Source organism: Ursus maritimus, unplaced genomic scaffold (genome assembly GCF_017311325.1).
Source record: "Ursus maritimus isolate PB19 unplaced genomic scaffold, ASM1731132v1 scaffold_22, whole genome shotgun sequence".
NCBI classification, from domain to species: Eukaryota; Metazoa; Chordata; class Mammalia; order Carnivora; family Ursidae; genus Ursus; species Ursus maritimus.
Window position 1 is genome coordinate 24,241,632 of NW_024424675.1, and position 21,676 is coordinate 24,263,307.

The following is a 21,676-nucleotide window of genomic DNA, read 5'->3' on the forward strand; positions in this document are numbered from 1 at the left end:
ATTGTTGCTGGGCACTGAGTTCCAGTTTTTTCTACTACAAATAATACTGCTCTAAGTTCTTCAGGTATGCTCATGTCCAACTTAGCTAAGTAATAGGAAACTGTTTCCCAAAGTGGTTGCATCAGTCTATATCCCCACCAACTCTGGGTAAAAATTATTGTTCTATCCCCTTACCAGCACATCCTGTTATCAATTTTTATTTTTTACCAACCTGGCATGTATGAAATGATCTCTCACTGTGGTTTTAATTTGGATTTATGTGACTACTAATGAGGTCGAGCGCCTAGTCATATGTTATTTTTTCATATGAATCCTATCTGCAGTCCTTTCTCTGTGAAAGTTCCACTCATGTCTTGCCCATTTAAAAATAGGTGGTTTGTTTTTTCTTTTCAATTAATAGGAATTCTTTGCATATTCTGGATGCATACCAATCTTACGTGTTGCGGGTATCTTCTCCGGGTTTATGGTTTGTCTTCTCAACCTCTATGTTTTTTGATAAATAGAAATTCTCAGTTTTAATGTAGTCAAATTTATATTTTCCCTTATAGTGGGAGTTTTTGTCTTGTTTTAGAAAGTCTAATATCCCAAGCTCATAAAGAATATCTCCTGTATTGTCTTCCCAAAGTTTTACAATTCAAGTATGTATATGGTTGGTATGAGGTAGGAATTCGGTTTCTTTTTTTTCCCATATGGATAAGCAGTTGTCCCAGCGCCACTTAGTGCATCCTTCCCCCAGGGCCTACAGTGCCATCCCTGTCACAGATTAAGTGTCCATAAATACATGGTTCTTTCTGCACTCTCTATTTTGATGCATTGATCTATGTCAACTCTACCCCGTTGAAATGACTAAAGCTTTATGGTAATTTTTGGGGGGGGGTAGGCTTCATGCCCAATGTGGGGCTTGAACTCATGACCCTGAGATCAAGAGTGGCATGTTCTACCAACTAAGCCAGGCAGAAGCGCCTAAAGCTTTATAGTAAATCTTGATATCTGGTAGGGGAAACCCCGCCCCCCCATGTCCTTCTTCAAGAGTATACAATTTATCGGATGCCTGGGTGGCTCAGTCAGTTAAGCGTCTGCCTTCGGCTCAGGTCATGATCACAGGTCCTGGGATTGAGTCCCATATCGGTCTCCCTGCTCAGTGGGGAGCCTGCTTCTTTCTCTGCCTGCTGCTCCCCCTGCTTGGGCTTGCTCTCTTTCTGACAAATGAAATAAATAAAATCTTAAAAAAAAAGAGAGAGAGAGTATACAGTTGGTAAACAGTGATATACACAGAACTTAAGTATTATACAAATGAATTTTGACAAATACATACATCCATGTAACCTATACTCCAGCAAGATAAGAGAATGTGTACGAGGATAATTTTTTTTAAAGTTCACATGGAGTGGATGTATCACACAGATTTTTCTATTTTTTCACTATTAGAACTTTAATGAGTTGTTCATTCATGCAGAGTTCCCTATATATTTTGGATCATTCCCTTGGGGGGAAAAGTCCTAGAATTTGGAGTAACTGGATCAAAGGACATAGCATTTTTTTTTAAAAGATTTTATTCATTCATTTGAAAGAGAGAAAGCGTGCACAAGCAGGGACACCAGCAGAGGGAGAGGGAGAGAGAGAAGTAGGCTCCCCACTAAACAGGACCCCGGATCATGATCTGAGCCAAAGGCAAATGCTTAACCAACTGAGGCATCCCTGGACTTAAGCATTTTTTTTTAAAGATTTTTTAAATTTATTTATGTGACAGACAGCCAGCGAGAGAGGGAACACAGCAGGGGAGTGGGAGAGTAAGAAGCAGGCTCCCAGCGGAGGAGCCCGATGTGGGACTCGATCCCGGAACGCCGGGATCACACCCTGAGCTGAAGGCAGACGCTTAACGACTGCGCTACCCAGGCGCCCCTGGACTTAAGCATTTTTAAGGCTCCTCCTGATTTTATTGCCATATTTTCTAAAAATCATCTGTAGTGTCTGAGTTAAAGTTACTGCATGTTTACCAGCATTTATATTATTCTTGGTTTTGTTGTGGATTTTTGGGGGTTTTTTTTTCTTCTACTTTAGTAGGTGAAAATGATACATTGTTGAAATGTACATTTCTGTACCATTGGAACAAAAGATTCCTGCTCCAGAATGAACCTAGGGAGATCCTCCCACTGAAAGTTTGCCACAGTCTGATTCTGTGCCAAATAGCCTGAGATACTTTAGTTTCCAGTTTGTTTCTTAGCCCTGATTTCCATTCCTCTTTTACTGTCATCCTTCTCTGGTGGAGCTAACTTCCACCTGGCCCATTGCCTGTCAAGTCTCAGACTTCCTTGTCTACACTCCTGCTGTGGACCTTGGGGAGGCACAGCACCTTTCTGAGCCTCCTTTCTCCTCTATTGTAAAATGGGAATAAGACTAATAATATCACCTTAGAGGGTTAGTGCTAATCAAAAAGCTCTTTACCTTCACATGGATATAGCACTTTATAGGTTACAGAGCACTTTTAAGTCCATTTTCTCACGTTGGAAAATTAATAATTTTTCTATTACACAGATACATTATGTGAAATGTAAAAAATATAGAAAAGTATAAAAAAGAAACTCAAGCTAATTCGGAGATTATGACTATTATCATTTTGATACATTTCCTCCTGATCTCTTTTCATTGCATCTATATGTTTTCTATATCTGAGATCATATTGTATAGACTGTCTTATACCTCTTCTTTTTTTTTAAGATTTTATTTATTCATTTGACAGAGAGAAAGCTAGCAAGAGAAAGAGAGAGAGAGCACAAGCAGAGGGAGAGGCAGAGGAAGAGGGAGAAGCAGGCTCCCCACTGAGCAAGGAGCCTGATGCGGGACTTGATCCTAGGACCCTGGGATCATGACGTGAACCAAAGGCAGATGCTTAACCGACTGAGCCACCCAGGCACCCCATACCTCTTTTTTTATATCTAAAATTTTCACATGAGCTAGCTTCATAATGCTCTCAATTTATGCCTGGTTGTGTTCAAAGTGCTTTGTAAATAGTAGCTCATTTAATCCTCATAATAATATTAAGAAGTAGGTTTTTCTCAAATTGCAAATGAGGAAACTGGCCCAGAAAGGTTAAGTAATTTCCCCATAGTTACACAGTTAATAAGTAAAGAAACTAGAATTTCAACCCAGGTGGTCAGACTCCAAAATTTGTTCTTAAGTCCTATATTATGCAGTTTCTCTCTCTTTTTTTTTTTTAAGATTTTATTTATTTATTTGACAGAGAGAAACAGCCAGCGAGAGAGGGAACACAAGCAGGGGGAGTGGGAGAGGAAGAAGCAGGCTCCCAGCAGAGGAGTCTGATGTGGGGCTCGATCCCAGAACGCTGGGATCACGCCCTGAGCCAAAGGCAGACACTTAACAACTGCACCACCCAGGCGCCCCCTATGCAGTTTCTCTTATTACGGAAATTCCAGCCTATGGGTGTATCTCAATTTATGCAGCCAAGCATCTATTGTTTCAGTTTCCCTGAAATAATGTGTCCCACTTTTGATTCATTATGGCTTCGATAAACAAACAGAAATAGAATTGTTTGCTTAAGGAATATCAATATTTGTGAAAGTCCTTTTTTTTAAAAAAAAAAAGATGTATTTATTTTAGGTGGGGGGAGAGTGTGGGAGGGAGGGACAGAGGGAGAGGGAGAGAGAGAATCTCAAGCATTCTCCCTTGTTGACTGCGGAGCCCAGACACGGGGGCTCGGTCTCACAACCTGGAGGTGAAGACTTGAGCAGAAACCAAGACTTGGTCACCTAACTGACTGAGCCACCCAGGCGCTCCAATATTTGTCAGTCTTGATCCAACTTGTCAAATTACCCTCCAGAAATTTGGTTCCTATTCTTGATACTCTCGAAAACTGGGTGTAATTATAATAATTTCAAGTATTTTCTAATTTATTGGGTGAAAAAACTTGGCCATACACTCTCCAACTATAAGCATTCGCCTTTAAAAAAAAAAAACTTTTTATTTTGATATAATTGAAGATTCACATGCAGGTGTAAGAAATAATACAGAGAGGTGCTGTGGTCCTTTTACCCTGTTTCCCCTGATAAAGACATCTTGCAAAACTGCGCAATATCACAACCAGGATATTGACATTGATACAGTCAGGATACAAAACATTTCCGTCACCACAAGAATCCCTCAAGTTTCAAACCATAAGAGAAACTTAGGAAACAAACTGAGGGTTGCTGGAGGGGAGGGAGCTGGGAGTTGGGGTAACTGGGTGATGGACATTGGGGAGGGTATGTGTTGTAATGAGCACTGGGTATTATATAAGACTGATGAATCACAGACCTGTACCCCTGAAACAAATAATACGTTATATGTTAATTAATTGAATTTAAATTAAAATATAGAATAACGGGGGTGCCTGGGTGGCACAGTCGTTAGGCGTCTGCCTTCGGCTCAGGACGTGATCCCAGTGTTCTGGGATCGAGCCCCACATCAGGCTCTTCCACTGGGAGCCTGCTTCTTCCTCTCCCACTCCCCCTGCTTGTGTTCCCTCTCTCGCTGGCTGTCTCTCTGTGTCAAATAAATAAATAAAATCTTAAAAAAAAAATAGATTAACAAGTTTGTAACATCAAATCTCAGTTTAGTAGGAATACTTGTTAGATCTTGAAATAAATGTGTCATTTAAAATGAAAAAAAAAAAAAGAAGCCCTCACGGTGCCCTTTTATAGCCACACCCACTTCTCTCCTGCTTCTATTCCCCCAACCACTAATCTATAGTCCATCTCTATAATTTTGTAATTTCAAGAATGCTATATAGGACGCCTGGGTGGCTCAGTTGGTTAAGCATCTGCCTTCAGCTCAGGTCATGATCTCGGAGTCCTGGGATTGAGTCCTGCATCTGGCTCCCTGCTCAGCAGGAAGTCTGTTTCTCTCTCTCATTCTCCCTCTGTGTCCAGGTGCACATGTGTGCGTGCACTCTCTCTCAAATAAATGAATAAAATCTTAAAAAAAAAAAAGAATGCTATATAAATGGAATCCTACATTATGTAACCTATTTGGATGGCTTTTCCCACTCAGCATAATTCTTTGGAGATTCATCCAGGTTGCTGCATTTATCAAAGTTTGTTCCTTTTTATTGCTGAGTAGTATTCCTTGGTATGGATGCACTAATTGGTTTAACTGGCCACCCATTGAAAGACATCTGGATTGTTTCCAGTTTTTGACTATTATAAATAACGTTACTATGAATATCCACATACAGGTTTTTATGTGAACATTAAATTTTAGTTTTTCAGAGATAAATGCTGAGAAGTAGAATTGCTGGGGGGCACTGGTTGGCTCTGTCAGTGGAGTGTGTCACCCTTGATCTTGGGGTTGTAAGTCCAAGCCCCGTCTTGGGTATGGAGGATACTTAAAATCTCTTTTTAAAAAAGTGAAATTGCTGGGTTGTATGGTAACTGCATGTTTAATTTTATAAGAATAAACTGCCAAACTATTTTCCAGAGGGGCTGTACCATTATCCTGTGTGCCCACCAGCAAAGCATGAGTGTTGTTTGGGTTTTTTTTAGATTTTATTTATTTATTTGAGAGAGAGATAGCACACATGAGTGGGGGGAGCAGCAGAGGGAGAGGGAGAAACGGACTCCCCAGGGAGACGGGAGCCAGATGAGGGGCTCTATCCCAGGACCCTGGGATCATGACCTGAGCCGAAGGCAGATGCTTAATGACTGAGCCACCCAGGCACCTCTGATCTGTATGCCTTTTATTTCCTTTTCTTGCATTGTTGTACTGACTAGAACTTCCAGCACTGTGGTTGAATAAGAATGGTCAGGACAGACATCCTTGCTTTCTTCCTGAATTTAGGCAGAAAGCATTCAGTTCAGTCTTTCCCCATTAAGTATGTTAGCCACAGATTTTTTTTTTTTTGTAGATGCTCTTTATCAGGTGAGAAGTTCCCCTCTGTTCCTCTTTCTGTTGTTTTTTTTTTAATCAGAAACAGATGATGAATTCTGTCTTGTGCTTTTTCTGATATTAATTGATATCATGAGATTTTTCTCCTTTAAATTGTTAACATGGTAGGTTATATTGATTGGTTTAAAAATATTAAACCAGATTTACACCCTTGGAATAAGCCCCACTTGATCTTGAAAGAATTATATGGTGTATAAGTCTTTACAATTATTGCTGAATTATATTTGCTAATACTTTGTTAAAATTTTGAAGAAAAAAAAAGAATTTTGCATCTGTATTCATGAAGGATATTGGGCTCTAGTTTTCTTTCTTTGTACTATCTTCATCTGGTTTTGGTATTAAGATAATACAGCTTCATAAAATGAATTGAGGGGTTGCCTGCGTGGCCCAGTCGCTGAAGCAACCCATTCTTGATTTCTGCTCAGGTCATGATCTCAGGGTCATGAGATTGAGCCCCATGTTGGGCTCCATGCTAGGCAGGTAACCTACTTGGGCCTCTCTCTCTCCCTCTGCCCCCTCTCCGCTCTTGCGCTCACGTGCTTTCTCTCTCTCTCTCTCTGAAAAAAAGAAAAGAATTGGGAAGTATTCTCTTCTCTTCAGTTTTCTGGAAGAGATTGGGTAGAATTGGTGTTAATTCTTCTTTAAAACTTTGATAGAATTCTCCAATGAAACCGTTTGGGTCTCAAAATTCCTTTCTTGAAAAGTTTTTAAATTATGAATTTAATTTCCTTAATAGCATAGAGCTCTTCAAATAATCTATTTCACATTGTATGAACATGGTAGTTTGTGTTTTTTGAGGAGTGAGCCATCTTGTTGAAGGTGAATTTATTTGTGTAGAGGTATTTGTAGTATTCCCTTATTATGCTCTTGATGTCTGTGTGGTCTATAGTGATATCCCGGTTTCATTCCTGATATTGGTAATTAGTGTCCTTTCTCTCTTTTTTCTTTGTCTGTGTTCCTAGACTTTTGTCAGTTTTATCAATCTTTTCAAAGAACTGGCTGTCGGTTTCATTGAATTTCTCTATTTTTTCTGTTTTCAACTCATTTCTGCTCTTTATTATTTCCTTTCTTTTTTTTTTTTTTTAAGATTTTATTTATTCATTTGAGAGAGAGAGAGCACAAGCAGGGGGAGTGGCAGAAGGAGAGGGAGAAGCAGGCTCCCCGCTGAGCAGGGACCCTGATGTGAGACTCACTCTCAGGACCCTGAGATCATGACCCAAGCTGAAGACAGATGCTTAACTCACTGAGCCACCCAGGTGCCCCTATTTCCTTCCTTCTGCTTGCTTTGGTTTATTGTGCTCTGTTTTTTTTATGTTCTTGCAGTGGGAGCTTAGATGATTGACTTGAGACTTTTCTTCTTTTCTAATATATGCCTTTTACTACTATGAATTTGCCTCTCAGCACTGCTTTGGCACAAATTTTAATATGTTACACTTTTATTTTCATTCAGTTCTATGTTTTTTTCATACTTCCCCTTGAGACTTCCTCTTTGACATACGGACTATTTCCATGCCTGTTATTTAGGTTCTAAAGTGTCTGGAAATCTTCCCATTATCTTTCTGTTAACGATTTCTAAGATTGATTCCATTGCGATCAGAGAACACATTCCATAGGATTTCAATGATTTTAAATGTGTTAAGATTTGTCTTATTTTATGACCAAAGACATGGTCAACCATGGTATGTGTTCTTTGGGCACTGGAAGCGAAGTTGTGTTCTGTGGTCAGGTGCAGTATTCTGTGCGTGTCAAGTAGATACTGTAGGTGGTGATACTGTTGAGGTCTTCTGTGTCTTTGCTGATTTTCTGTCCACTTGTTCTATCAATTGTTGAGAAGTATATTAAAATCCCCCAACTGTAATTATGGATCTGTCTACTTCTCCTTTCAGTTCTATCAGTTTTGTTTCACATATTTTGCAGCTCTGTTGTTTTGCGCACAGGCACTCAGGATTGCTTTGTCGTCTTGGTAGATTGACCCTCTCATCATTACATAGTGGGAAAAAATATATATTTAAAAAGAATCGGGGGGGATTCTTTATTAGTGGCACCTGGGGGTGGAAACTAGGCTCCTCATATGGTTTGGGGGGGATGGTCAATTTTCTTTTTACATTTACTATCAGATTGATAAAAATTAAAAAGTGTGATAACTGTTGGCTATCTGTTGATGAGGCTGTGGGAAAGCAGGCCCCTCATACGTGGTACCTTGGCCCAACTTTCACGGGCAACATTCCGGGAACAAGATTACAAACTCACGTGCCCTTTGACCAAATAGTTCTGCTTCTTAGGAATTTATCCCAAAGACTAAGCACATGTGAGCAAAATGACAGTAAGAACAAAAGACTGGAAACAGAAACAATGTCCTTCAGTAGACCTGTTAAATAAATAATGGTACAGTCCAAATTGTGGATTACAGAGATGCCACCACTTCTTAAAAAGAAAGGTATTTATCTATTGATATGGAATGTCCGATCATCAAGATAAAATGTTAAGTGAAAAAAAAAGAAAGGACCGTGCAGGACAGTGTGTCTGGTATGTCATTATCTGTTTAAAAGGGGGAAAAAAACACAAACAACTATTTGCCTATATATGCAAAAAAAAATCAGGCTGAATACACAAGCGCTTCCTGGAGGGTCCCCACTCATGCCCTCTCTGCTCAAGGCCACAGTGGACAAAAAACTGTCAGACTGGCCTTCTCCCAGCCAGGCGCCAGCCCAAGGCTCTGGGGAGGCTGCGGGGTGCGCTAAATAATAGGCAGAGACAGGCCAGGCCCTGGAGCCAGCCACACTGTCTGCCCTTTGAACCTGCCCTTTGGGTGTTTGCTTTTGCAGACACTTAGGCCTCCAACTTGAAAAGTGGAGAGGGGTGGAGACGGAAGGAGCCCTCCCATTGGCCAAAGGGCCCTCTGGATTGCCCAAGCTCCAGGGACCAGCACTTAGACTCTGAATTCATTAGGAGGCTGCCAAATGAGGGATTGGGGTCCAGATCCTGAGGATGCCCCTCAATGGGGATGAGATGGAATAATGCAGTTCTGGGGAGACCCCTCCCACTGCTCCACTTCTATCAGGGTGTCTCCCCACCTCCCCAGGTCCTTCCACAACCCTCCTTCCAGGCCCTCTCAGATTTGTACATGTCCCTTGGGCGGGCCTTGATATCATTGCTGGGTGTTGGGTACTGAGGTGGGGGATTTCTTGGAGAGCTTGGAACAGGACTCCCCCAGAACCCCTCAATCCTCTCATCCTAGACTGCTGCATCAGGGGTGGTGAGGGAGCCTGGGAGAGTCCCAGGAGCCAGCTGCGCCCACCCGCAGATAGGCTTCTCCCTTTGGAGGAGCCCTCAGGCTCAAACGGGGGTGTGTGCAACTATGTATCATCATGTCGAAATAGTCTGATTATGTATCTGACTGTCCCACTGCTTCCAGGAGGGTCAGAAATGTATCTGGTTTTGCACACAAAAGGCACCAATATTTGTGGAATGAATTAACCCTCTCAGATGTAGGCCCAGGAACCCACTTTGTGGTGTCTCTTGGCTTCAGCCCATAGACCTGGGTATCCTTGGGATGGGGATAAGGAACTCTGTGTATCCAGGTCTCTAATGTCCCTGGCTGAAGCTGGACCCTTTCCCTGAGGGGGCTGGATGTTTTCTTGGGTCAGGAAATGTTTTCTTGATGGCTGAGTAAGAAAACATTTCTTGACCCAAGAAAACATCCAGCCATCAAAAAGAATGCAATCTTGCCATTTGCGATGACATGGATGGAACTAGAGTCAGTCAGAGAAGGATAAATACCATGTGGTTTCACTCATATGTGGAATTTAAGAAACAAAACAGATGAACAGAGGGGAAGGGAAGGAAAAATGAAATGAGACGAACACAGAGAGGGAGGCAAACCGTAAGAAACTCAACTATGGGAAACAAATTGAGGGTTGCTGGAAGGGAGGTGGGTGGGGGGATGAGGTAAACCGGCTGATGGTCATTAAGGAGGGCCCTCGAAGTAATGAGCCCTGGGTGATGTATGCAACTCATGACTCACTGGATTCTACCTCTGAAACTAATAATACAGTATATGTTAATTAAATTGAACTTAAAACATTTTCAAAAAATGTTTTCTTGACTCTAGCGTGTGAGAGTCTGGGCTTCCACGATCCTTTTATTCCAGCACTTACTGACAGCCTAGTCCAGGGACCCTAGGAATCCAATGGTCTGGGGGGCTGCCACTGCCTTTCATTTCTCAGACGAGTCCTTCCCTCATGAAGAGATAGACATTGCTAAATAGTCACACGGAGGAAGGCAAAATGAATACGGCTTGCTCTGAGAACTTGTAACAGGGGTGCCTGGCCCAGTCTGGCCGTCCTAAAGGGAGATCTGAGGAAGGAGTCCAGCAGACAAAGGGGGGTGGGGAGAGGCAGCTTATGCCAGCGAGCTATAGAAGTCCCCTCCCCCCGCTGCCCCTCTGCGGGCTCTGTTTACTGGCAATCCTCACAGCAGCTGCCACCTATGAGGTCAGCGACTAGTGTGGGGGAGCCAACCTTTACCCCATCCTTCCAGAAGAGGGCACCCTGCTCCTAGCTTTGGCTTCTGCCTACTGCAGTCCTGTGATCTCGTAAACCTCCGGGCTGCCCCAGGAGGCAAAATACAGTTCATCGCTCCCTCTTGTAGAAGAAACTAAGGCTCAGAGAATTTTGATGGCTATGGTTAGTAGTCTGTTGACTTGTTTTGAGGGGTTTTAGCCTATGGAAGTATCCGCTCTGGGTGTTGACAGTGATATTCGGTATGATAATACTGGCTGACGTCTATTAACTACTTCCTATGTTCCTCCCTATAGGTTAAATGCTGCGATTACACCTGTTTCACAGATGAAAAAACGGAGGCTTCTAGTGGTCACCTGGCCCAAAGTTAGAATCATTCATGACATCTGACTCTTGGACCCCTGCTGGTAAGCACTGCACTATTCTGTTTTCCCATCATGCTCTTCCCAATACCCCCCCCCCCAGCACACACTGGGGAGTGCCAGATGCTAGATGTGAAGACACAAAGAGGAACAACACAAAGACCCTTTCCCCTGGAGCTCCATTTTAGTGACCATGTGTGTGTTTACACAAATGCAATCATATAAACCCTTACACACATATTCATTCACACATACACGTTTTTCCCACCATCACACACAGATCCACACACACACATTCTCACTCATACACATGCGCACACATTCACATACTGCCACATACTCACATACATTCAGATACACACTTACACACAATTAAGTGTTAGACAAGGATCAGCCCTTGATCTGTGCTTTAACTGCCAGAGCTCTGGGGCCCAAAGTTCAGCCAGGGATCTATCTGGGAGCTGTTTGTGACACCCCTCCCTTCTGCTTCCCTTCTCTTTGTCCACAAACATTGCTGGCCACCCACTCGAGGGCAGACTACTGGGGAACATGGATGACTCAGACCTGGCTCCTGTCCTCGAGGAACTTCCTAGCCCTTGGGGCCAAAGACTCACCAAGAACCACCATACAGAACATTAATGCCATGTAACATCGTAACATCGGAGCAAAGCGTCCAGAGGGGAGGGAAGGAAGGAATGATGCACCAGCCTGGGGGCTCTGGAGGTCTCTCAGAGGAAGAGGGGCCCATCTGGGTCTAGAAAGAGCCAGGCAGAGAAAGCAGAAAGAGACCTGCTCCAGCGTGGAAACATTTGCAAAGTCATGACAGTAAAAACGTGTGGGAAATAGCAGCTAACATCATGAACTCTTCCAAACCCTCCATGCAGATTACCCTGTTTAACCCCCTCAAAAATCCTATGGGATAAAAATCATTATTAACTGCATTTTATAGCTAAGGAAACTGAGGGTCAGGAAAACCCGGCTGGTAAGCTGCAGAGTCAGGATCTGAACCCAGTTCCACCCAGCTCCAAGGTGTAGACGCACGGTGCCAGGGTTCTGCTGCTTTGGCTGTGATCACTTCTGCTTCCCACACATACACACCCTTCTTCTCTCTCCTTCTGGCACTGCAGGGGACCCTGACAGGTGCAACAATATAGCACCCCCCTCCCCACTCCCTTCAAAATTCATCTAAACATCCTGCTGCCTCCTTCCCAAGGAGAACTTTCCAGTAGTGTGCCCTTAGAAACCACACTGTGTTGTTTTGGTTTTGGCAAACAGCTTTTCTAAGTTTGTTATAGTGACCCCACCCCCCAAAAAGTATAAAATTTGAATTAGTTGCCAAATTTTTTAAATTGGGAGAGTTCAAATGGAAATCCATATTTCTGAGTTCTCTTGAAAAAATGATCAGGTCTGGCAATTGAGTGTATGTTGTCGTATAGCAATGGGTGGGCAAGCTGGATGTTAACTGCCCTCTTCAAATGGTGTTTAAGTTTTCCAGGCCAACATACATCCCCTCCCCTGGCCCACTTTAGTTGTTCTGCCAGTCTGATCCCTGACTTACTTTTCTCAGCGGTGCAGGATCATCCCAATGACGACTGGTTGCCGTTCTCATTTGCACAGCGGCCACTGAGTAGTTTGCCCCTATGCTAGATGTCCCTACATTGCAGGACTTCCTGTGTTGGTTATAATTTACCTATCTTCCAGTTGCCACTAGGATCCTAAAATGCAGGCATTAAAAATAACCCTTAGAAGCACCTGGCTGGCTTAGTTGGTAGAGCATGTGACTCTTGATCTCGGGGTTGTGAGTTTAAGCCTCAAGTTGGGTGTCAAGATTACTTAATAAAATCTTTATACAAAAATAATCATAACCCCTTAAACTCAAGCTTCCAGGATGGATTCTTGTAGCCTCCCTTTGAGGTGGACAGGGCTGGAATGATTACACATTTGACAGAAGAGTCAACAGGGATAAGCACTTGCCTGAAGCATCCCGGAGTCAACAGTGGACAAGTGCCTGGGGCTTGAACAGCTCAAGCCCAGATAGGGCGTTTGACGCACCAGTGGTCATGTGGTATGAGGATCAGATGATGAGGCTTGTGCTCTGAGATCCTGGCTCCTGGGGGTAGAAGAGGAGGGTCCAGAGGGAAGATGAAAAGCTTGGCATCACTTCCCCATGGTGGTCTGTGGCTGAATGTCTCTGCCCTGGCATCCAGTTACCTACCGCTGTGTACCAAACCACCCATGCTTAGTGGCATATAACAACAATAATCATTATTATTATCTTTTGGTTTGGGGGTTGATTGAGCTCAGCTGGGCAGTTCTTGCTCTTGGTCTTTTGTGTGGTTGCGGTTAGATGGTGGCTGGACTCGTGTCATCTTTAAGGCTTCCTCACACATGTCGCTGCCCGTTGCTGCTGGCTGTCAGCTAGGACCTCAGGGAGGCTGTCAGCAGGAAACCTGCTCACTGGCTCTCCATGTGACCTGGGCTTCCTCCTAGCATGGTAGCTGGGTTCCGAGGGGGAGTGTCCCAAGAGAGAGCTAGGCAGAATTGGTGTCACCTTTTATTTTTTTTTAACTATTCTTTTTTTTTTTTTTTTAAAGATTTTATCCATTTATTTGAGAGAGAGAGAGAGGATAAGCTGTGGGGAGGGGCAGAGGGAAAGAGAGAAACAGACTCCCCACTGAGCGGGGAGCACAACATGGGGCTCAATCCCAGGACCCCAAGATCATGACCCAAGCCAAAGGCAGACACCCAACTGACTGAGCCACCCGAGTGCCCTTTTAACTATTCTTAAAAAAAAATTTTTTTTTTTTTGCTTTATGGAGATATAACTGACATAGAACATTGTGTAAGTTTAAAGTATACAGGGGTACCTGGGTGGTTCAGTCGGTTAAGCACCTGCCTTCGGCTCAGGCCATAATCCCGGGGTCCTGGGATCGAACCCTGCATCAGGTTCCCTGCTCTGCGGGGAGCCTGCTTCTCCCTCTCCCTCTGCCTGCTGCTCCCCCCACTTGTTCTCTCAAATAAATAAATAAAATCTTTTTAAAAAATAAAGTGTACAATGTGATGATTTGACAATCACATGTATTGTGAAAAGATGAACACAATAAGGTTAGTTAACTATAGCTATCATTCACCTCACATAATTATTAGTAATAATATAATAATAATATTCCACGGTGTGGGAAAAAGTGGCCTATGTTTTCTTTATCCATTCACCCATCGATGGACAGTCAGGTGTTTCCATGTCTTGGCCATTTTTTGGTATCGCCTTTTATGATCTAGCCTTGGAATTTATATTGGCACCACTTCCACCATACTGTTATTTGAAGCAGTCACAAAGGCCCACTCAAGTTCAAGAGAAGGGGCCACAGATTCTACCATTTGATTGGAGAGTGACAAGGTTCTAGAAGAGCATGGGGGTTGGGAGAGATTGATGTGATGATTTTTGAAAAATATACTCTATCACAGCAAATAAGAAGGTGGTGAGCTCTGGAGTCAGGTGCCTGGGTTAGAGTCTCAGCAGTACCCTTTATGGCTCTGAGTCTCATTTCCTCATCTGTAAAATGAGACTAATAATAGCATCTGTTTTGTGTGATTGCTCTGAGGATTGAATGAGTCAAGGTTCCAAAGGGCAGGTAGCTGGCACATGGCCAGTGTTCAGTCGGTATCACTGTTGTTGGGATAGGTCATCATGCTAAGCTCTGACGAGTGTGAGCCACCATACCAGGCCATTGCCTGTTTGTGTGTGAGGAAGCCTGGAGGTATGTTCAAGGATGTGTGTGCACGTGGGTCCATGCACACATGCCCAGAGTTGCTGAGTGAGTGAGTATATGTGTCAGTATGAGCACTTATCTAGGTGGGACCTTGAGTGGAGGCCTGCCCATCCATGACGGCACATGCAGGACTATGGGTATGAGTGTGTGAGACAGGGGAGTGAGAATGAGCGAGGGGGTGTGTGTGTCCACAGCTGTGCACAATTAGTGCTGGATGTGGGTAGATTGAGCCATGAAGGTCCACAGAGTATGGGATACGGCCAAGCATATGTGTTAGGTTGTGTGTACATATGTGCATGAGTGTGTGTGTATCTGCTCTTGATGCGTGGAAAAAATGAGAAGATGTAGAAACAAAGAATGCTTTCAAACCTTTCCAGGGATGTTTGAATCAAACGAACCCTTGGGGACTGTGACCAGCTGGAAAGACGGGGCAAGCCAGGTGGAGGGGCGTGGAGAAAGGCTTTTCTGAGGTTCCTAATCACACTTGGGCTGAGAGCCAGGGGCCGTCTTAAGGCCAACAGCTTCCCACACACAGTTGCCTCTTCAGCCTGGTGACAGCTCCACATCTGGGCCCTCCTCTCCTCGTTCCCATCGCTATTAGTAGATATTTTGTTCATTCATTCAATTTTTTTTTTTAGTCAACTAGTTTATTCTCTCTTTTTTTTTAAGTTTTAATTTTATTCCAGTTAGTTAACATACAAATGTATGGAGCACTTCCTGAATTTGCATGTCAGCCTTGCACAGGGGCCATGCTAATCTCCTCTGTACTATTCCAATTTTAGTCTATGTGCTGTCGAAGCGAGCTATTCATTCAAATATTTGTTGAATACCTGCTATGGACCAGGAACTATGCTGGAGGCTGGGGATAAGGCCCCTGTCCTAGAGGAGCTAACGTCTTAGTTGGAGGGGGTATTATATACATAAACACATATATCATGGACAAACGCCACATGAAGTGGTGGCGAGTGCCATGAAGAAAAATCAGAGGGTGATTGGGAGATGGGAAATACTCCCAATAGAAAGGAGATCAGGGAGGCCTGTCTGAGGAGCAGAGAACTGAGTGTCGAGGGGAAGACATTTTAGGCAAAGGGAACAGCAAACACCAAGACCTTAGGTGAGAATGTGCCTGGCACATTCCAGGAATGATGAGGAGATGGGTGAGGCTTCAGTGACATGAACTAGGGGCAGAGGAGAGGAAACTGGGTCATAAAGCTGCCAGGACAGGGAGAACCGTGAGCTTCAGCAGGGAAGGCCGACTCTCCTTCCTTTCCTTTGCCTTCTGCACCCACCTCGCATGTTCCTTTCCTGAGGCTGCTGCACCAGCTTACTGCGGACTGGTGGTATAAAACAACTGAAAGTTTTCTCACAGAGTGATGGAGACCAGAGTCCAAAATCAAGGCGTCAACAGGGCCACACTCGCTCCGAAGGCTCTAGGAGAGAATCCTTCCTTGCCTCTTCCAGCTTCTGGTGGCTCTGGGAGTTCACTGGTTTATGGCCACATCCCTCCAATCTCTGTCTCCATCTTCCCATGGCCTCCTCTTCTCCCTCTGTCTCTTCCTTCTTCTTGTCTCTTCTGAGGATGCTTATCATTGGATTTAGGATTTAGAGCCCACCCAGATAAACTCATCTCAAGATCCCTAACCGAACTGTACCTACAATTCACGTGTTCTGGAGTCAGGACATAGGTATATCTTTTGAGGGGCCATTGTTCAACCCACTACACTTCATTTTTCTAGGATCTAAGGCAGACCCAGTAGGGCTCCTGTAGGTTTCACTTTTCACCTTTATGGAAAGGGACAATGGCATGGATTCCTAGGGTTGTCAAGAGGGAAAGATGAAGTCCTGAATAAGAAGGTGCCCCACATATGTTGGTGCTCAATATTGAATCGTTATTATTGGGGGATGTCCCCATGAAATCAGTCACTTTATCAAGTTTCTTGAGCTTCTATTGAGTGCAGAGCCTCTATTAGGCACCATGGGAGTCGAAAAGGAAGGGGCAGGCCCAACATCAGATTCCTCTCCTGACTCTGCTCTGGCTCACCTTTGTGATGGTTAATTTTATGTGTCAACTTAATTGGGTCACAGGGCCATCCAAATGAAACATTATTTCTTGGTGTCTCTGTATGTTTCCAGAGAGTAGCATTTGAATCAGTGGACTCAGTAAAGTAGACTGTCTTCCCCGTCATGGGTGGGCATCATCCATTGAGGGCCTGAACAGAACAAGAGGTGGAGGATGGGAGGATTTGTTCCCTTCCTGACTGCTTGTTTGAGCTGGGACATTGATCTTCTCCTGCCCTTGGACTGAATTACAGCACCAGGTTTCCTGGTCTCCAGCCTGAGGATGGCAGATCAGCAGACTTGGTCTCTGTAATCATGTGAGCCAATTCCTTAAGGGAAATTTCTCTTTCTCTTTTTTAACATGGATGGATCTCAGAGACTAAGTTGAGTGAAAGAAGTCAAACAAAAAGAGTATATGCTGGATAATTCCACTTGTATGAAGTTCAAGAACAAGGAAAACTAACTGATGTTTATAGAAATTAGGTCAGTGGTTACATTGGCAGAGGGATTGGGGACTCTCAACTGGGAAGGGACAGGAAGGAGCCATCTAGTGGTCTGAAAATTAGTCCGGCTCAAGGTTACGTGGGTTTAACAAAAGTAAAAATGCATGAAGCTGGACACTTAGGACAGGTGCATTTTGTTTACTTAACTGTACATATGTTCTGTCTCAATCACAACATTAGTAAGTCTGCAGTACCAAATGTTGATGACGATGAGGAGTACCGGGGCTTCTCATGCTTTGTTAGTTGGGGAGAAGGAAATATACATAACCTCTCTGGGGAGCCAGTTAGCAATAACTCGCAAAGCGGAAGCTGTGTGTGCCCACCAATTCCATTCCCAAGGCTATACCCAAGAGAATATCACACATGTGCACAAGAAGACATGTACAACACTGTTCATTGCATCATTGTTTGTAAATGTGAAATATTAGAAGCAACCTAAAAATCCATCAACAGGATAATAAGATGCGGTGTACTCGTGTAATGTAATTATACATAGCAGGCGGATTAGAGAGAAGAGGTAGAGAATCATAAGTAGTAGATCTAGAAGGGCCTCAAAGATCAAGTCCATGCTCTATTTTAGCCATAGCAAAACTGAGGCCCAGAGAGGCTGACGGACTCATCCAGGGTCACACAGCAAATTAATGAACAAGTAATGTGAGGCCTAGGTTTTCTTACTCTCAATCCAGTACTCATCCCTAGGGATAGAAAAGGAAATTCGTTATAATCCCTGTTCAGATAGCTTCCCTGGGGGCGGGAGGCAGTTCCACACATGGGGAGGTAAGCACAATCATGTTTTGGGTGTAGGGACACTCTCCCCACAGACATGTCCTATGGCCAGCTCAAGGTCCAGATGCCCCATCACAAATCTTAGGACACCTTCACCACTTCTCTGAGACCAGGCCAGCATTGCTCAGGGACCCTCAGCAGGCACTACCACTGAAGGGAGTTGGGGCAGAATGAAGATATGCATGCCAGGCTTTTCCTTGAAAACTCTCATCCCATCAGGACCTAAACTCAATTCCCACCCTGGGCCCAGCCCTGCACTGCTTGTAGCACTCCCACACTCAGCCATTCCATCACTCCTTGCTGCTTCAGGCTTCCCTATCCCTGGTCCTGCCCACATAGGTCCTTGTCTTAGATGTTTCCTCTGTGGCCTTGGAACCTCTTTTTCTATACAAAGCACATTTCTTGACCTTCCCAGAATGTTTCCTTTGAGGGCTGCTGTACTAGAGTAAGGGGGGGGGGGGGGGGTTCTGATTTGAGGTTGACTTTACATGGAGGAAGGATACTTTGTAAAATTTGTCCAGAGAGATATCCTAATCTTCACAGAGGTCCTTAGGGAGGCCTTGTTTCCCCTCCTGAGCCTTCAGAAAGGATACCACGTCCCCTAGGGTCCTCTCAAGCAGAGGCCTCTCATTTCCTGTCAATGCCATGCATCTCAGAACCTTCTCCATTCCCTACTGCTCCTTGTACATTGTTGCTTCAAATTGAACTGTCTGAGCCTCTCTTTCCTCAGATGCAGAGTGGAGATAGTCAAAGTATTACCAAAGAACGCTCTTGGTTACAAGTAATAGAAAACCGGACCAATAGTAGGTTAGGGGACTTTGTCTTACAGGAATTCTCAACAGAGGGAGCTGCTTGGGTTGCTTCACTGGCTTAATGATGTCATGCCAGGGTCTCTGTGATTCTATTGGCCTTTTCCTCCTGTTGCAGCCTCATGGAATATGTTGTTCTGTGGATGACATCATGTCCATGTGCCAGGTGGAAAAAGAAAGTAAAGGAATGAAGGATGAGCAACCTGAGTCTCTTCTTGGAAAGCCAAGGTGTTCCCAGAAGTTTTATCCAGTGGGCATTCTCTTCTGTCTCATTGGCTAGCACTATACACAGTGCCCCCCTTAGCTAGAAGGTAGCTAGAGAGGAGGATATTGATGAAGTCAGTCACTAACCAACAGTATCCACACACGCACATCCCCCTCTTGGGGGCGATATGAGGATTACAAGAGCATAGCGCCACCAGAATAGCTAAAATGTAAAAGGCTGACGATATCAAGTGTTGGTGAGAATGTGGAGCAACTAGAACTCTCATACATTATTGGTTAAGAGAATAAATTGGTACAACCCTTTTGGAAACTATTTGGCAATACTAGAGCTAAATCTACATCTCCCTTATGATTCAGGAACACCCCTAGGTTTATATGTCCAAGAGGAGTAGATAAATATGTCTACCGAAAGGCATGTGCATGAGTGTTCATGGCAGCCTTCTTCTCTGAAAACAACTCCGAGGCCCATCAACAGCAAAACAGATCCATTGTGGACTATTCGTACAACAGGACACTGCGTAACAAGAGGAGGGGAGGAAAGAAGGGGAGAGGAAAAAACTCATACACACAGCAGCATGACTTGTCCAAAGTCATGGTGCAAAGGTGGAATTCAAGCCCAGGTGTGGTGACTCCAAATCCTGTACGTCCTAGAGGAAACAGGATCTCTAACTGGTGGGAAAGTAAATTAGAAAAGCCTTCTTGAGGGAGGTTTGGCAGTATCATTGTTAAAAATGTAATGGCCTTTGACTCAGCACGTTCACCATCACAACCTACCCTAGGAAACATATCCGTGTGGACAGAAAGAAGCATGTACGAGGATGTTCACTTCAGCACTGTTTGTCATGGGGAAACAATCCAAATTCGCACTAACAGGGTACCGAGCAGCACCGCTGCACTTGGAAGGCTCTTAGAAGTGCAGTCGGTGAAAGTGTGGACTGTCAGTTCAAATCCTGTTTCGTTCACTTGGTAATATACTTACCCTCTCTAGGTTTCACTTTCTTTGCATTTATTTACTTATTTATTTATATTAATTTTTAAGAAGTAAGCTCTAGGCCCATGGACTCACAACCTTGAGATCAAGAGTCACAAGCTCCACCAACTGAGCCAGCCAGGTGTCCCACTTCTTCCACCTTTAAAATGGAAAGACCGCTAGTGATCAAAGGCTGTCAGGTTGAAATCTGATATGCACATGAAGCCCAGAGGGAGGACGGGGCGGGATCCCTCGGAGGCACTTGAGCATATTTTCACAGCATACACAGTATGAGATCCTGGGCTGTAGTTAAAAAGAACCCTGGGGGGGGGCGGGGGGGGGGCACGCCTGGGTGGCCCAGTCGGTTAAGCTCTTGATCTCAGGGTTGGGAGTTCCAGCTGTGTTGGGTGGAGCCTACTTAAAAAAAAGAAAAAGAGCTAGGAGATGTGCCTGGCTGGTTCAGTTGAACAGCACGCGGCTCTTGATCTCAGAGTCATGAGTTTGAGCCCCATGTTGGGTGTAGAGATTACTTAAGTAAATAAATCTTCTAAAATTTTTTTAAAAATAAAAAGAACTAGGAAATCTCTATGTACTTGTATAGAAAAGAAATCTTGGGGTCCTAGGGTGAAGTAGGAAAAGGTAGTTGTGGAACAACATTTCTAGTTGCTCTTCCCCTTGGAAAAGCAAAGTGATGTTTTCCTGTATGTTTATGCCACAGATTCATACAAAACAAGATGTGGCAGGATATGGACCACATGTATAACAGTGTTACCTCTGGGGCAAAGGAGGAATTGTGCTGTTTTACCCCTGGGCTCTGCCACTTACTAGCTGTGTGATCTTAGGCAAGTTATAGTGCCTCTCTCTGCCTCAGTTGCCCCATCTTTAAAATGGGGATATGCTAGTAGCTACCTGATAAATGGTTGTAAGGACTAAATGAATTAACACACATGAATCACCTAGAATAGTGCCTGTAACACAGTGTACAGAACTGTTAGCTATTACTTATGAAATTAAATTTCTTTTCCTTCTTTTCTGCTCTTTCACTCTGCTGAGAACTTCTCTGTCTTGGTCAGAAGTGGGGGACAGCTACCCCCTCACAATTCCTTCAGGGTTTTATGCAAAGGAAAAGCCTGAGAAAGTTTGAAGGATTGTACTGGAGACACAGGGTAAAGATGGGCTCATGGGTGGTGGGCAAGAGTGGGCCTGGGGGTGGGACAGTGGAGGAGGGGACAGACGCAGCCGGGCCCAGTGTCCGAGAACAGGGCCTAAGGACCGCATTTCATCCAATTTAAGACCCGTCCCTGTAATATGCACCATAATTTTGTGTAACACCACGTGCTTTTTACACGCACCTCAGCTATTACACGCGTCCCAATTTCAAAGATTAAAAGGCAAACAGATGTGCATTGTAGACTCATTAAAATATGGGTCCTTAAAGCACTGAAAAATTATAATGCCCTCACTCCCATTTTTTAATATCCTACTAAACTGTAAAATAAGTAGAACAGGATCTTTCCTGTCATTATTACTTTGAAGCTTTTTGGTGGGGGAGGGGTATAGTAAATGTCAAATTCTTTCCTTAAACCATATCTCGTCTTCTTTGTTCCCCTGCATGGGCTGAGTCAGCCTGTTGGGTGACCCAGGCCTGCCCTGGGGGAGGGGGGAAGCCACACAACTGAGTTCTTTGAGCCTCTCCCCTGCCCCCAGGGCAGCAGCAGCTGGAAAAGGGCCCA

At 44.1% G+C, this 21,676-nt stretch overlaps 1 long non-coding RNA gene and 1 other non-coding gene across 2 annotated transcripts; one reads left to right on the forward strand and one right to left on the reverse strand.

Annotated features, from left to right (window-relative positions):
* Nucleotides 1-10,565: 10,565 nt before the first annotated feature.
* On the forward strand, nt 10,566-12,162 carry LOC121104598. The gene is made up of 2 exons (XR_005836929.1): nt 10,566-10,867; nt 11,359-12,162. It is a non-coding gene; the product is annotated as an uncharacterized LOC121104598 (long non-coding RNA).
* A 3,129-nt stretch (nt 12,163-15,291) lies between these two features.
* Nucleotides 15,292-15,396, reverse strand: LOC121104658. The gene has a single exon (XR_005837008.1). It is a non-coding gene; the product is annotated as a U6 spliceosomal RNA (small nuclear RNA).
* Between the last annotated feature and the right edge of the window lie 6,280 nt (nt 15,397-21,676).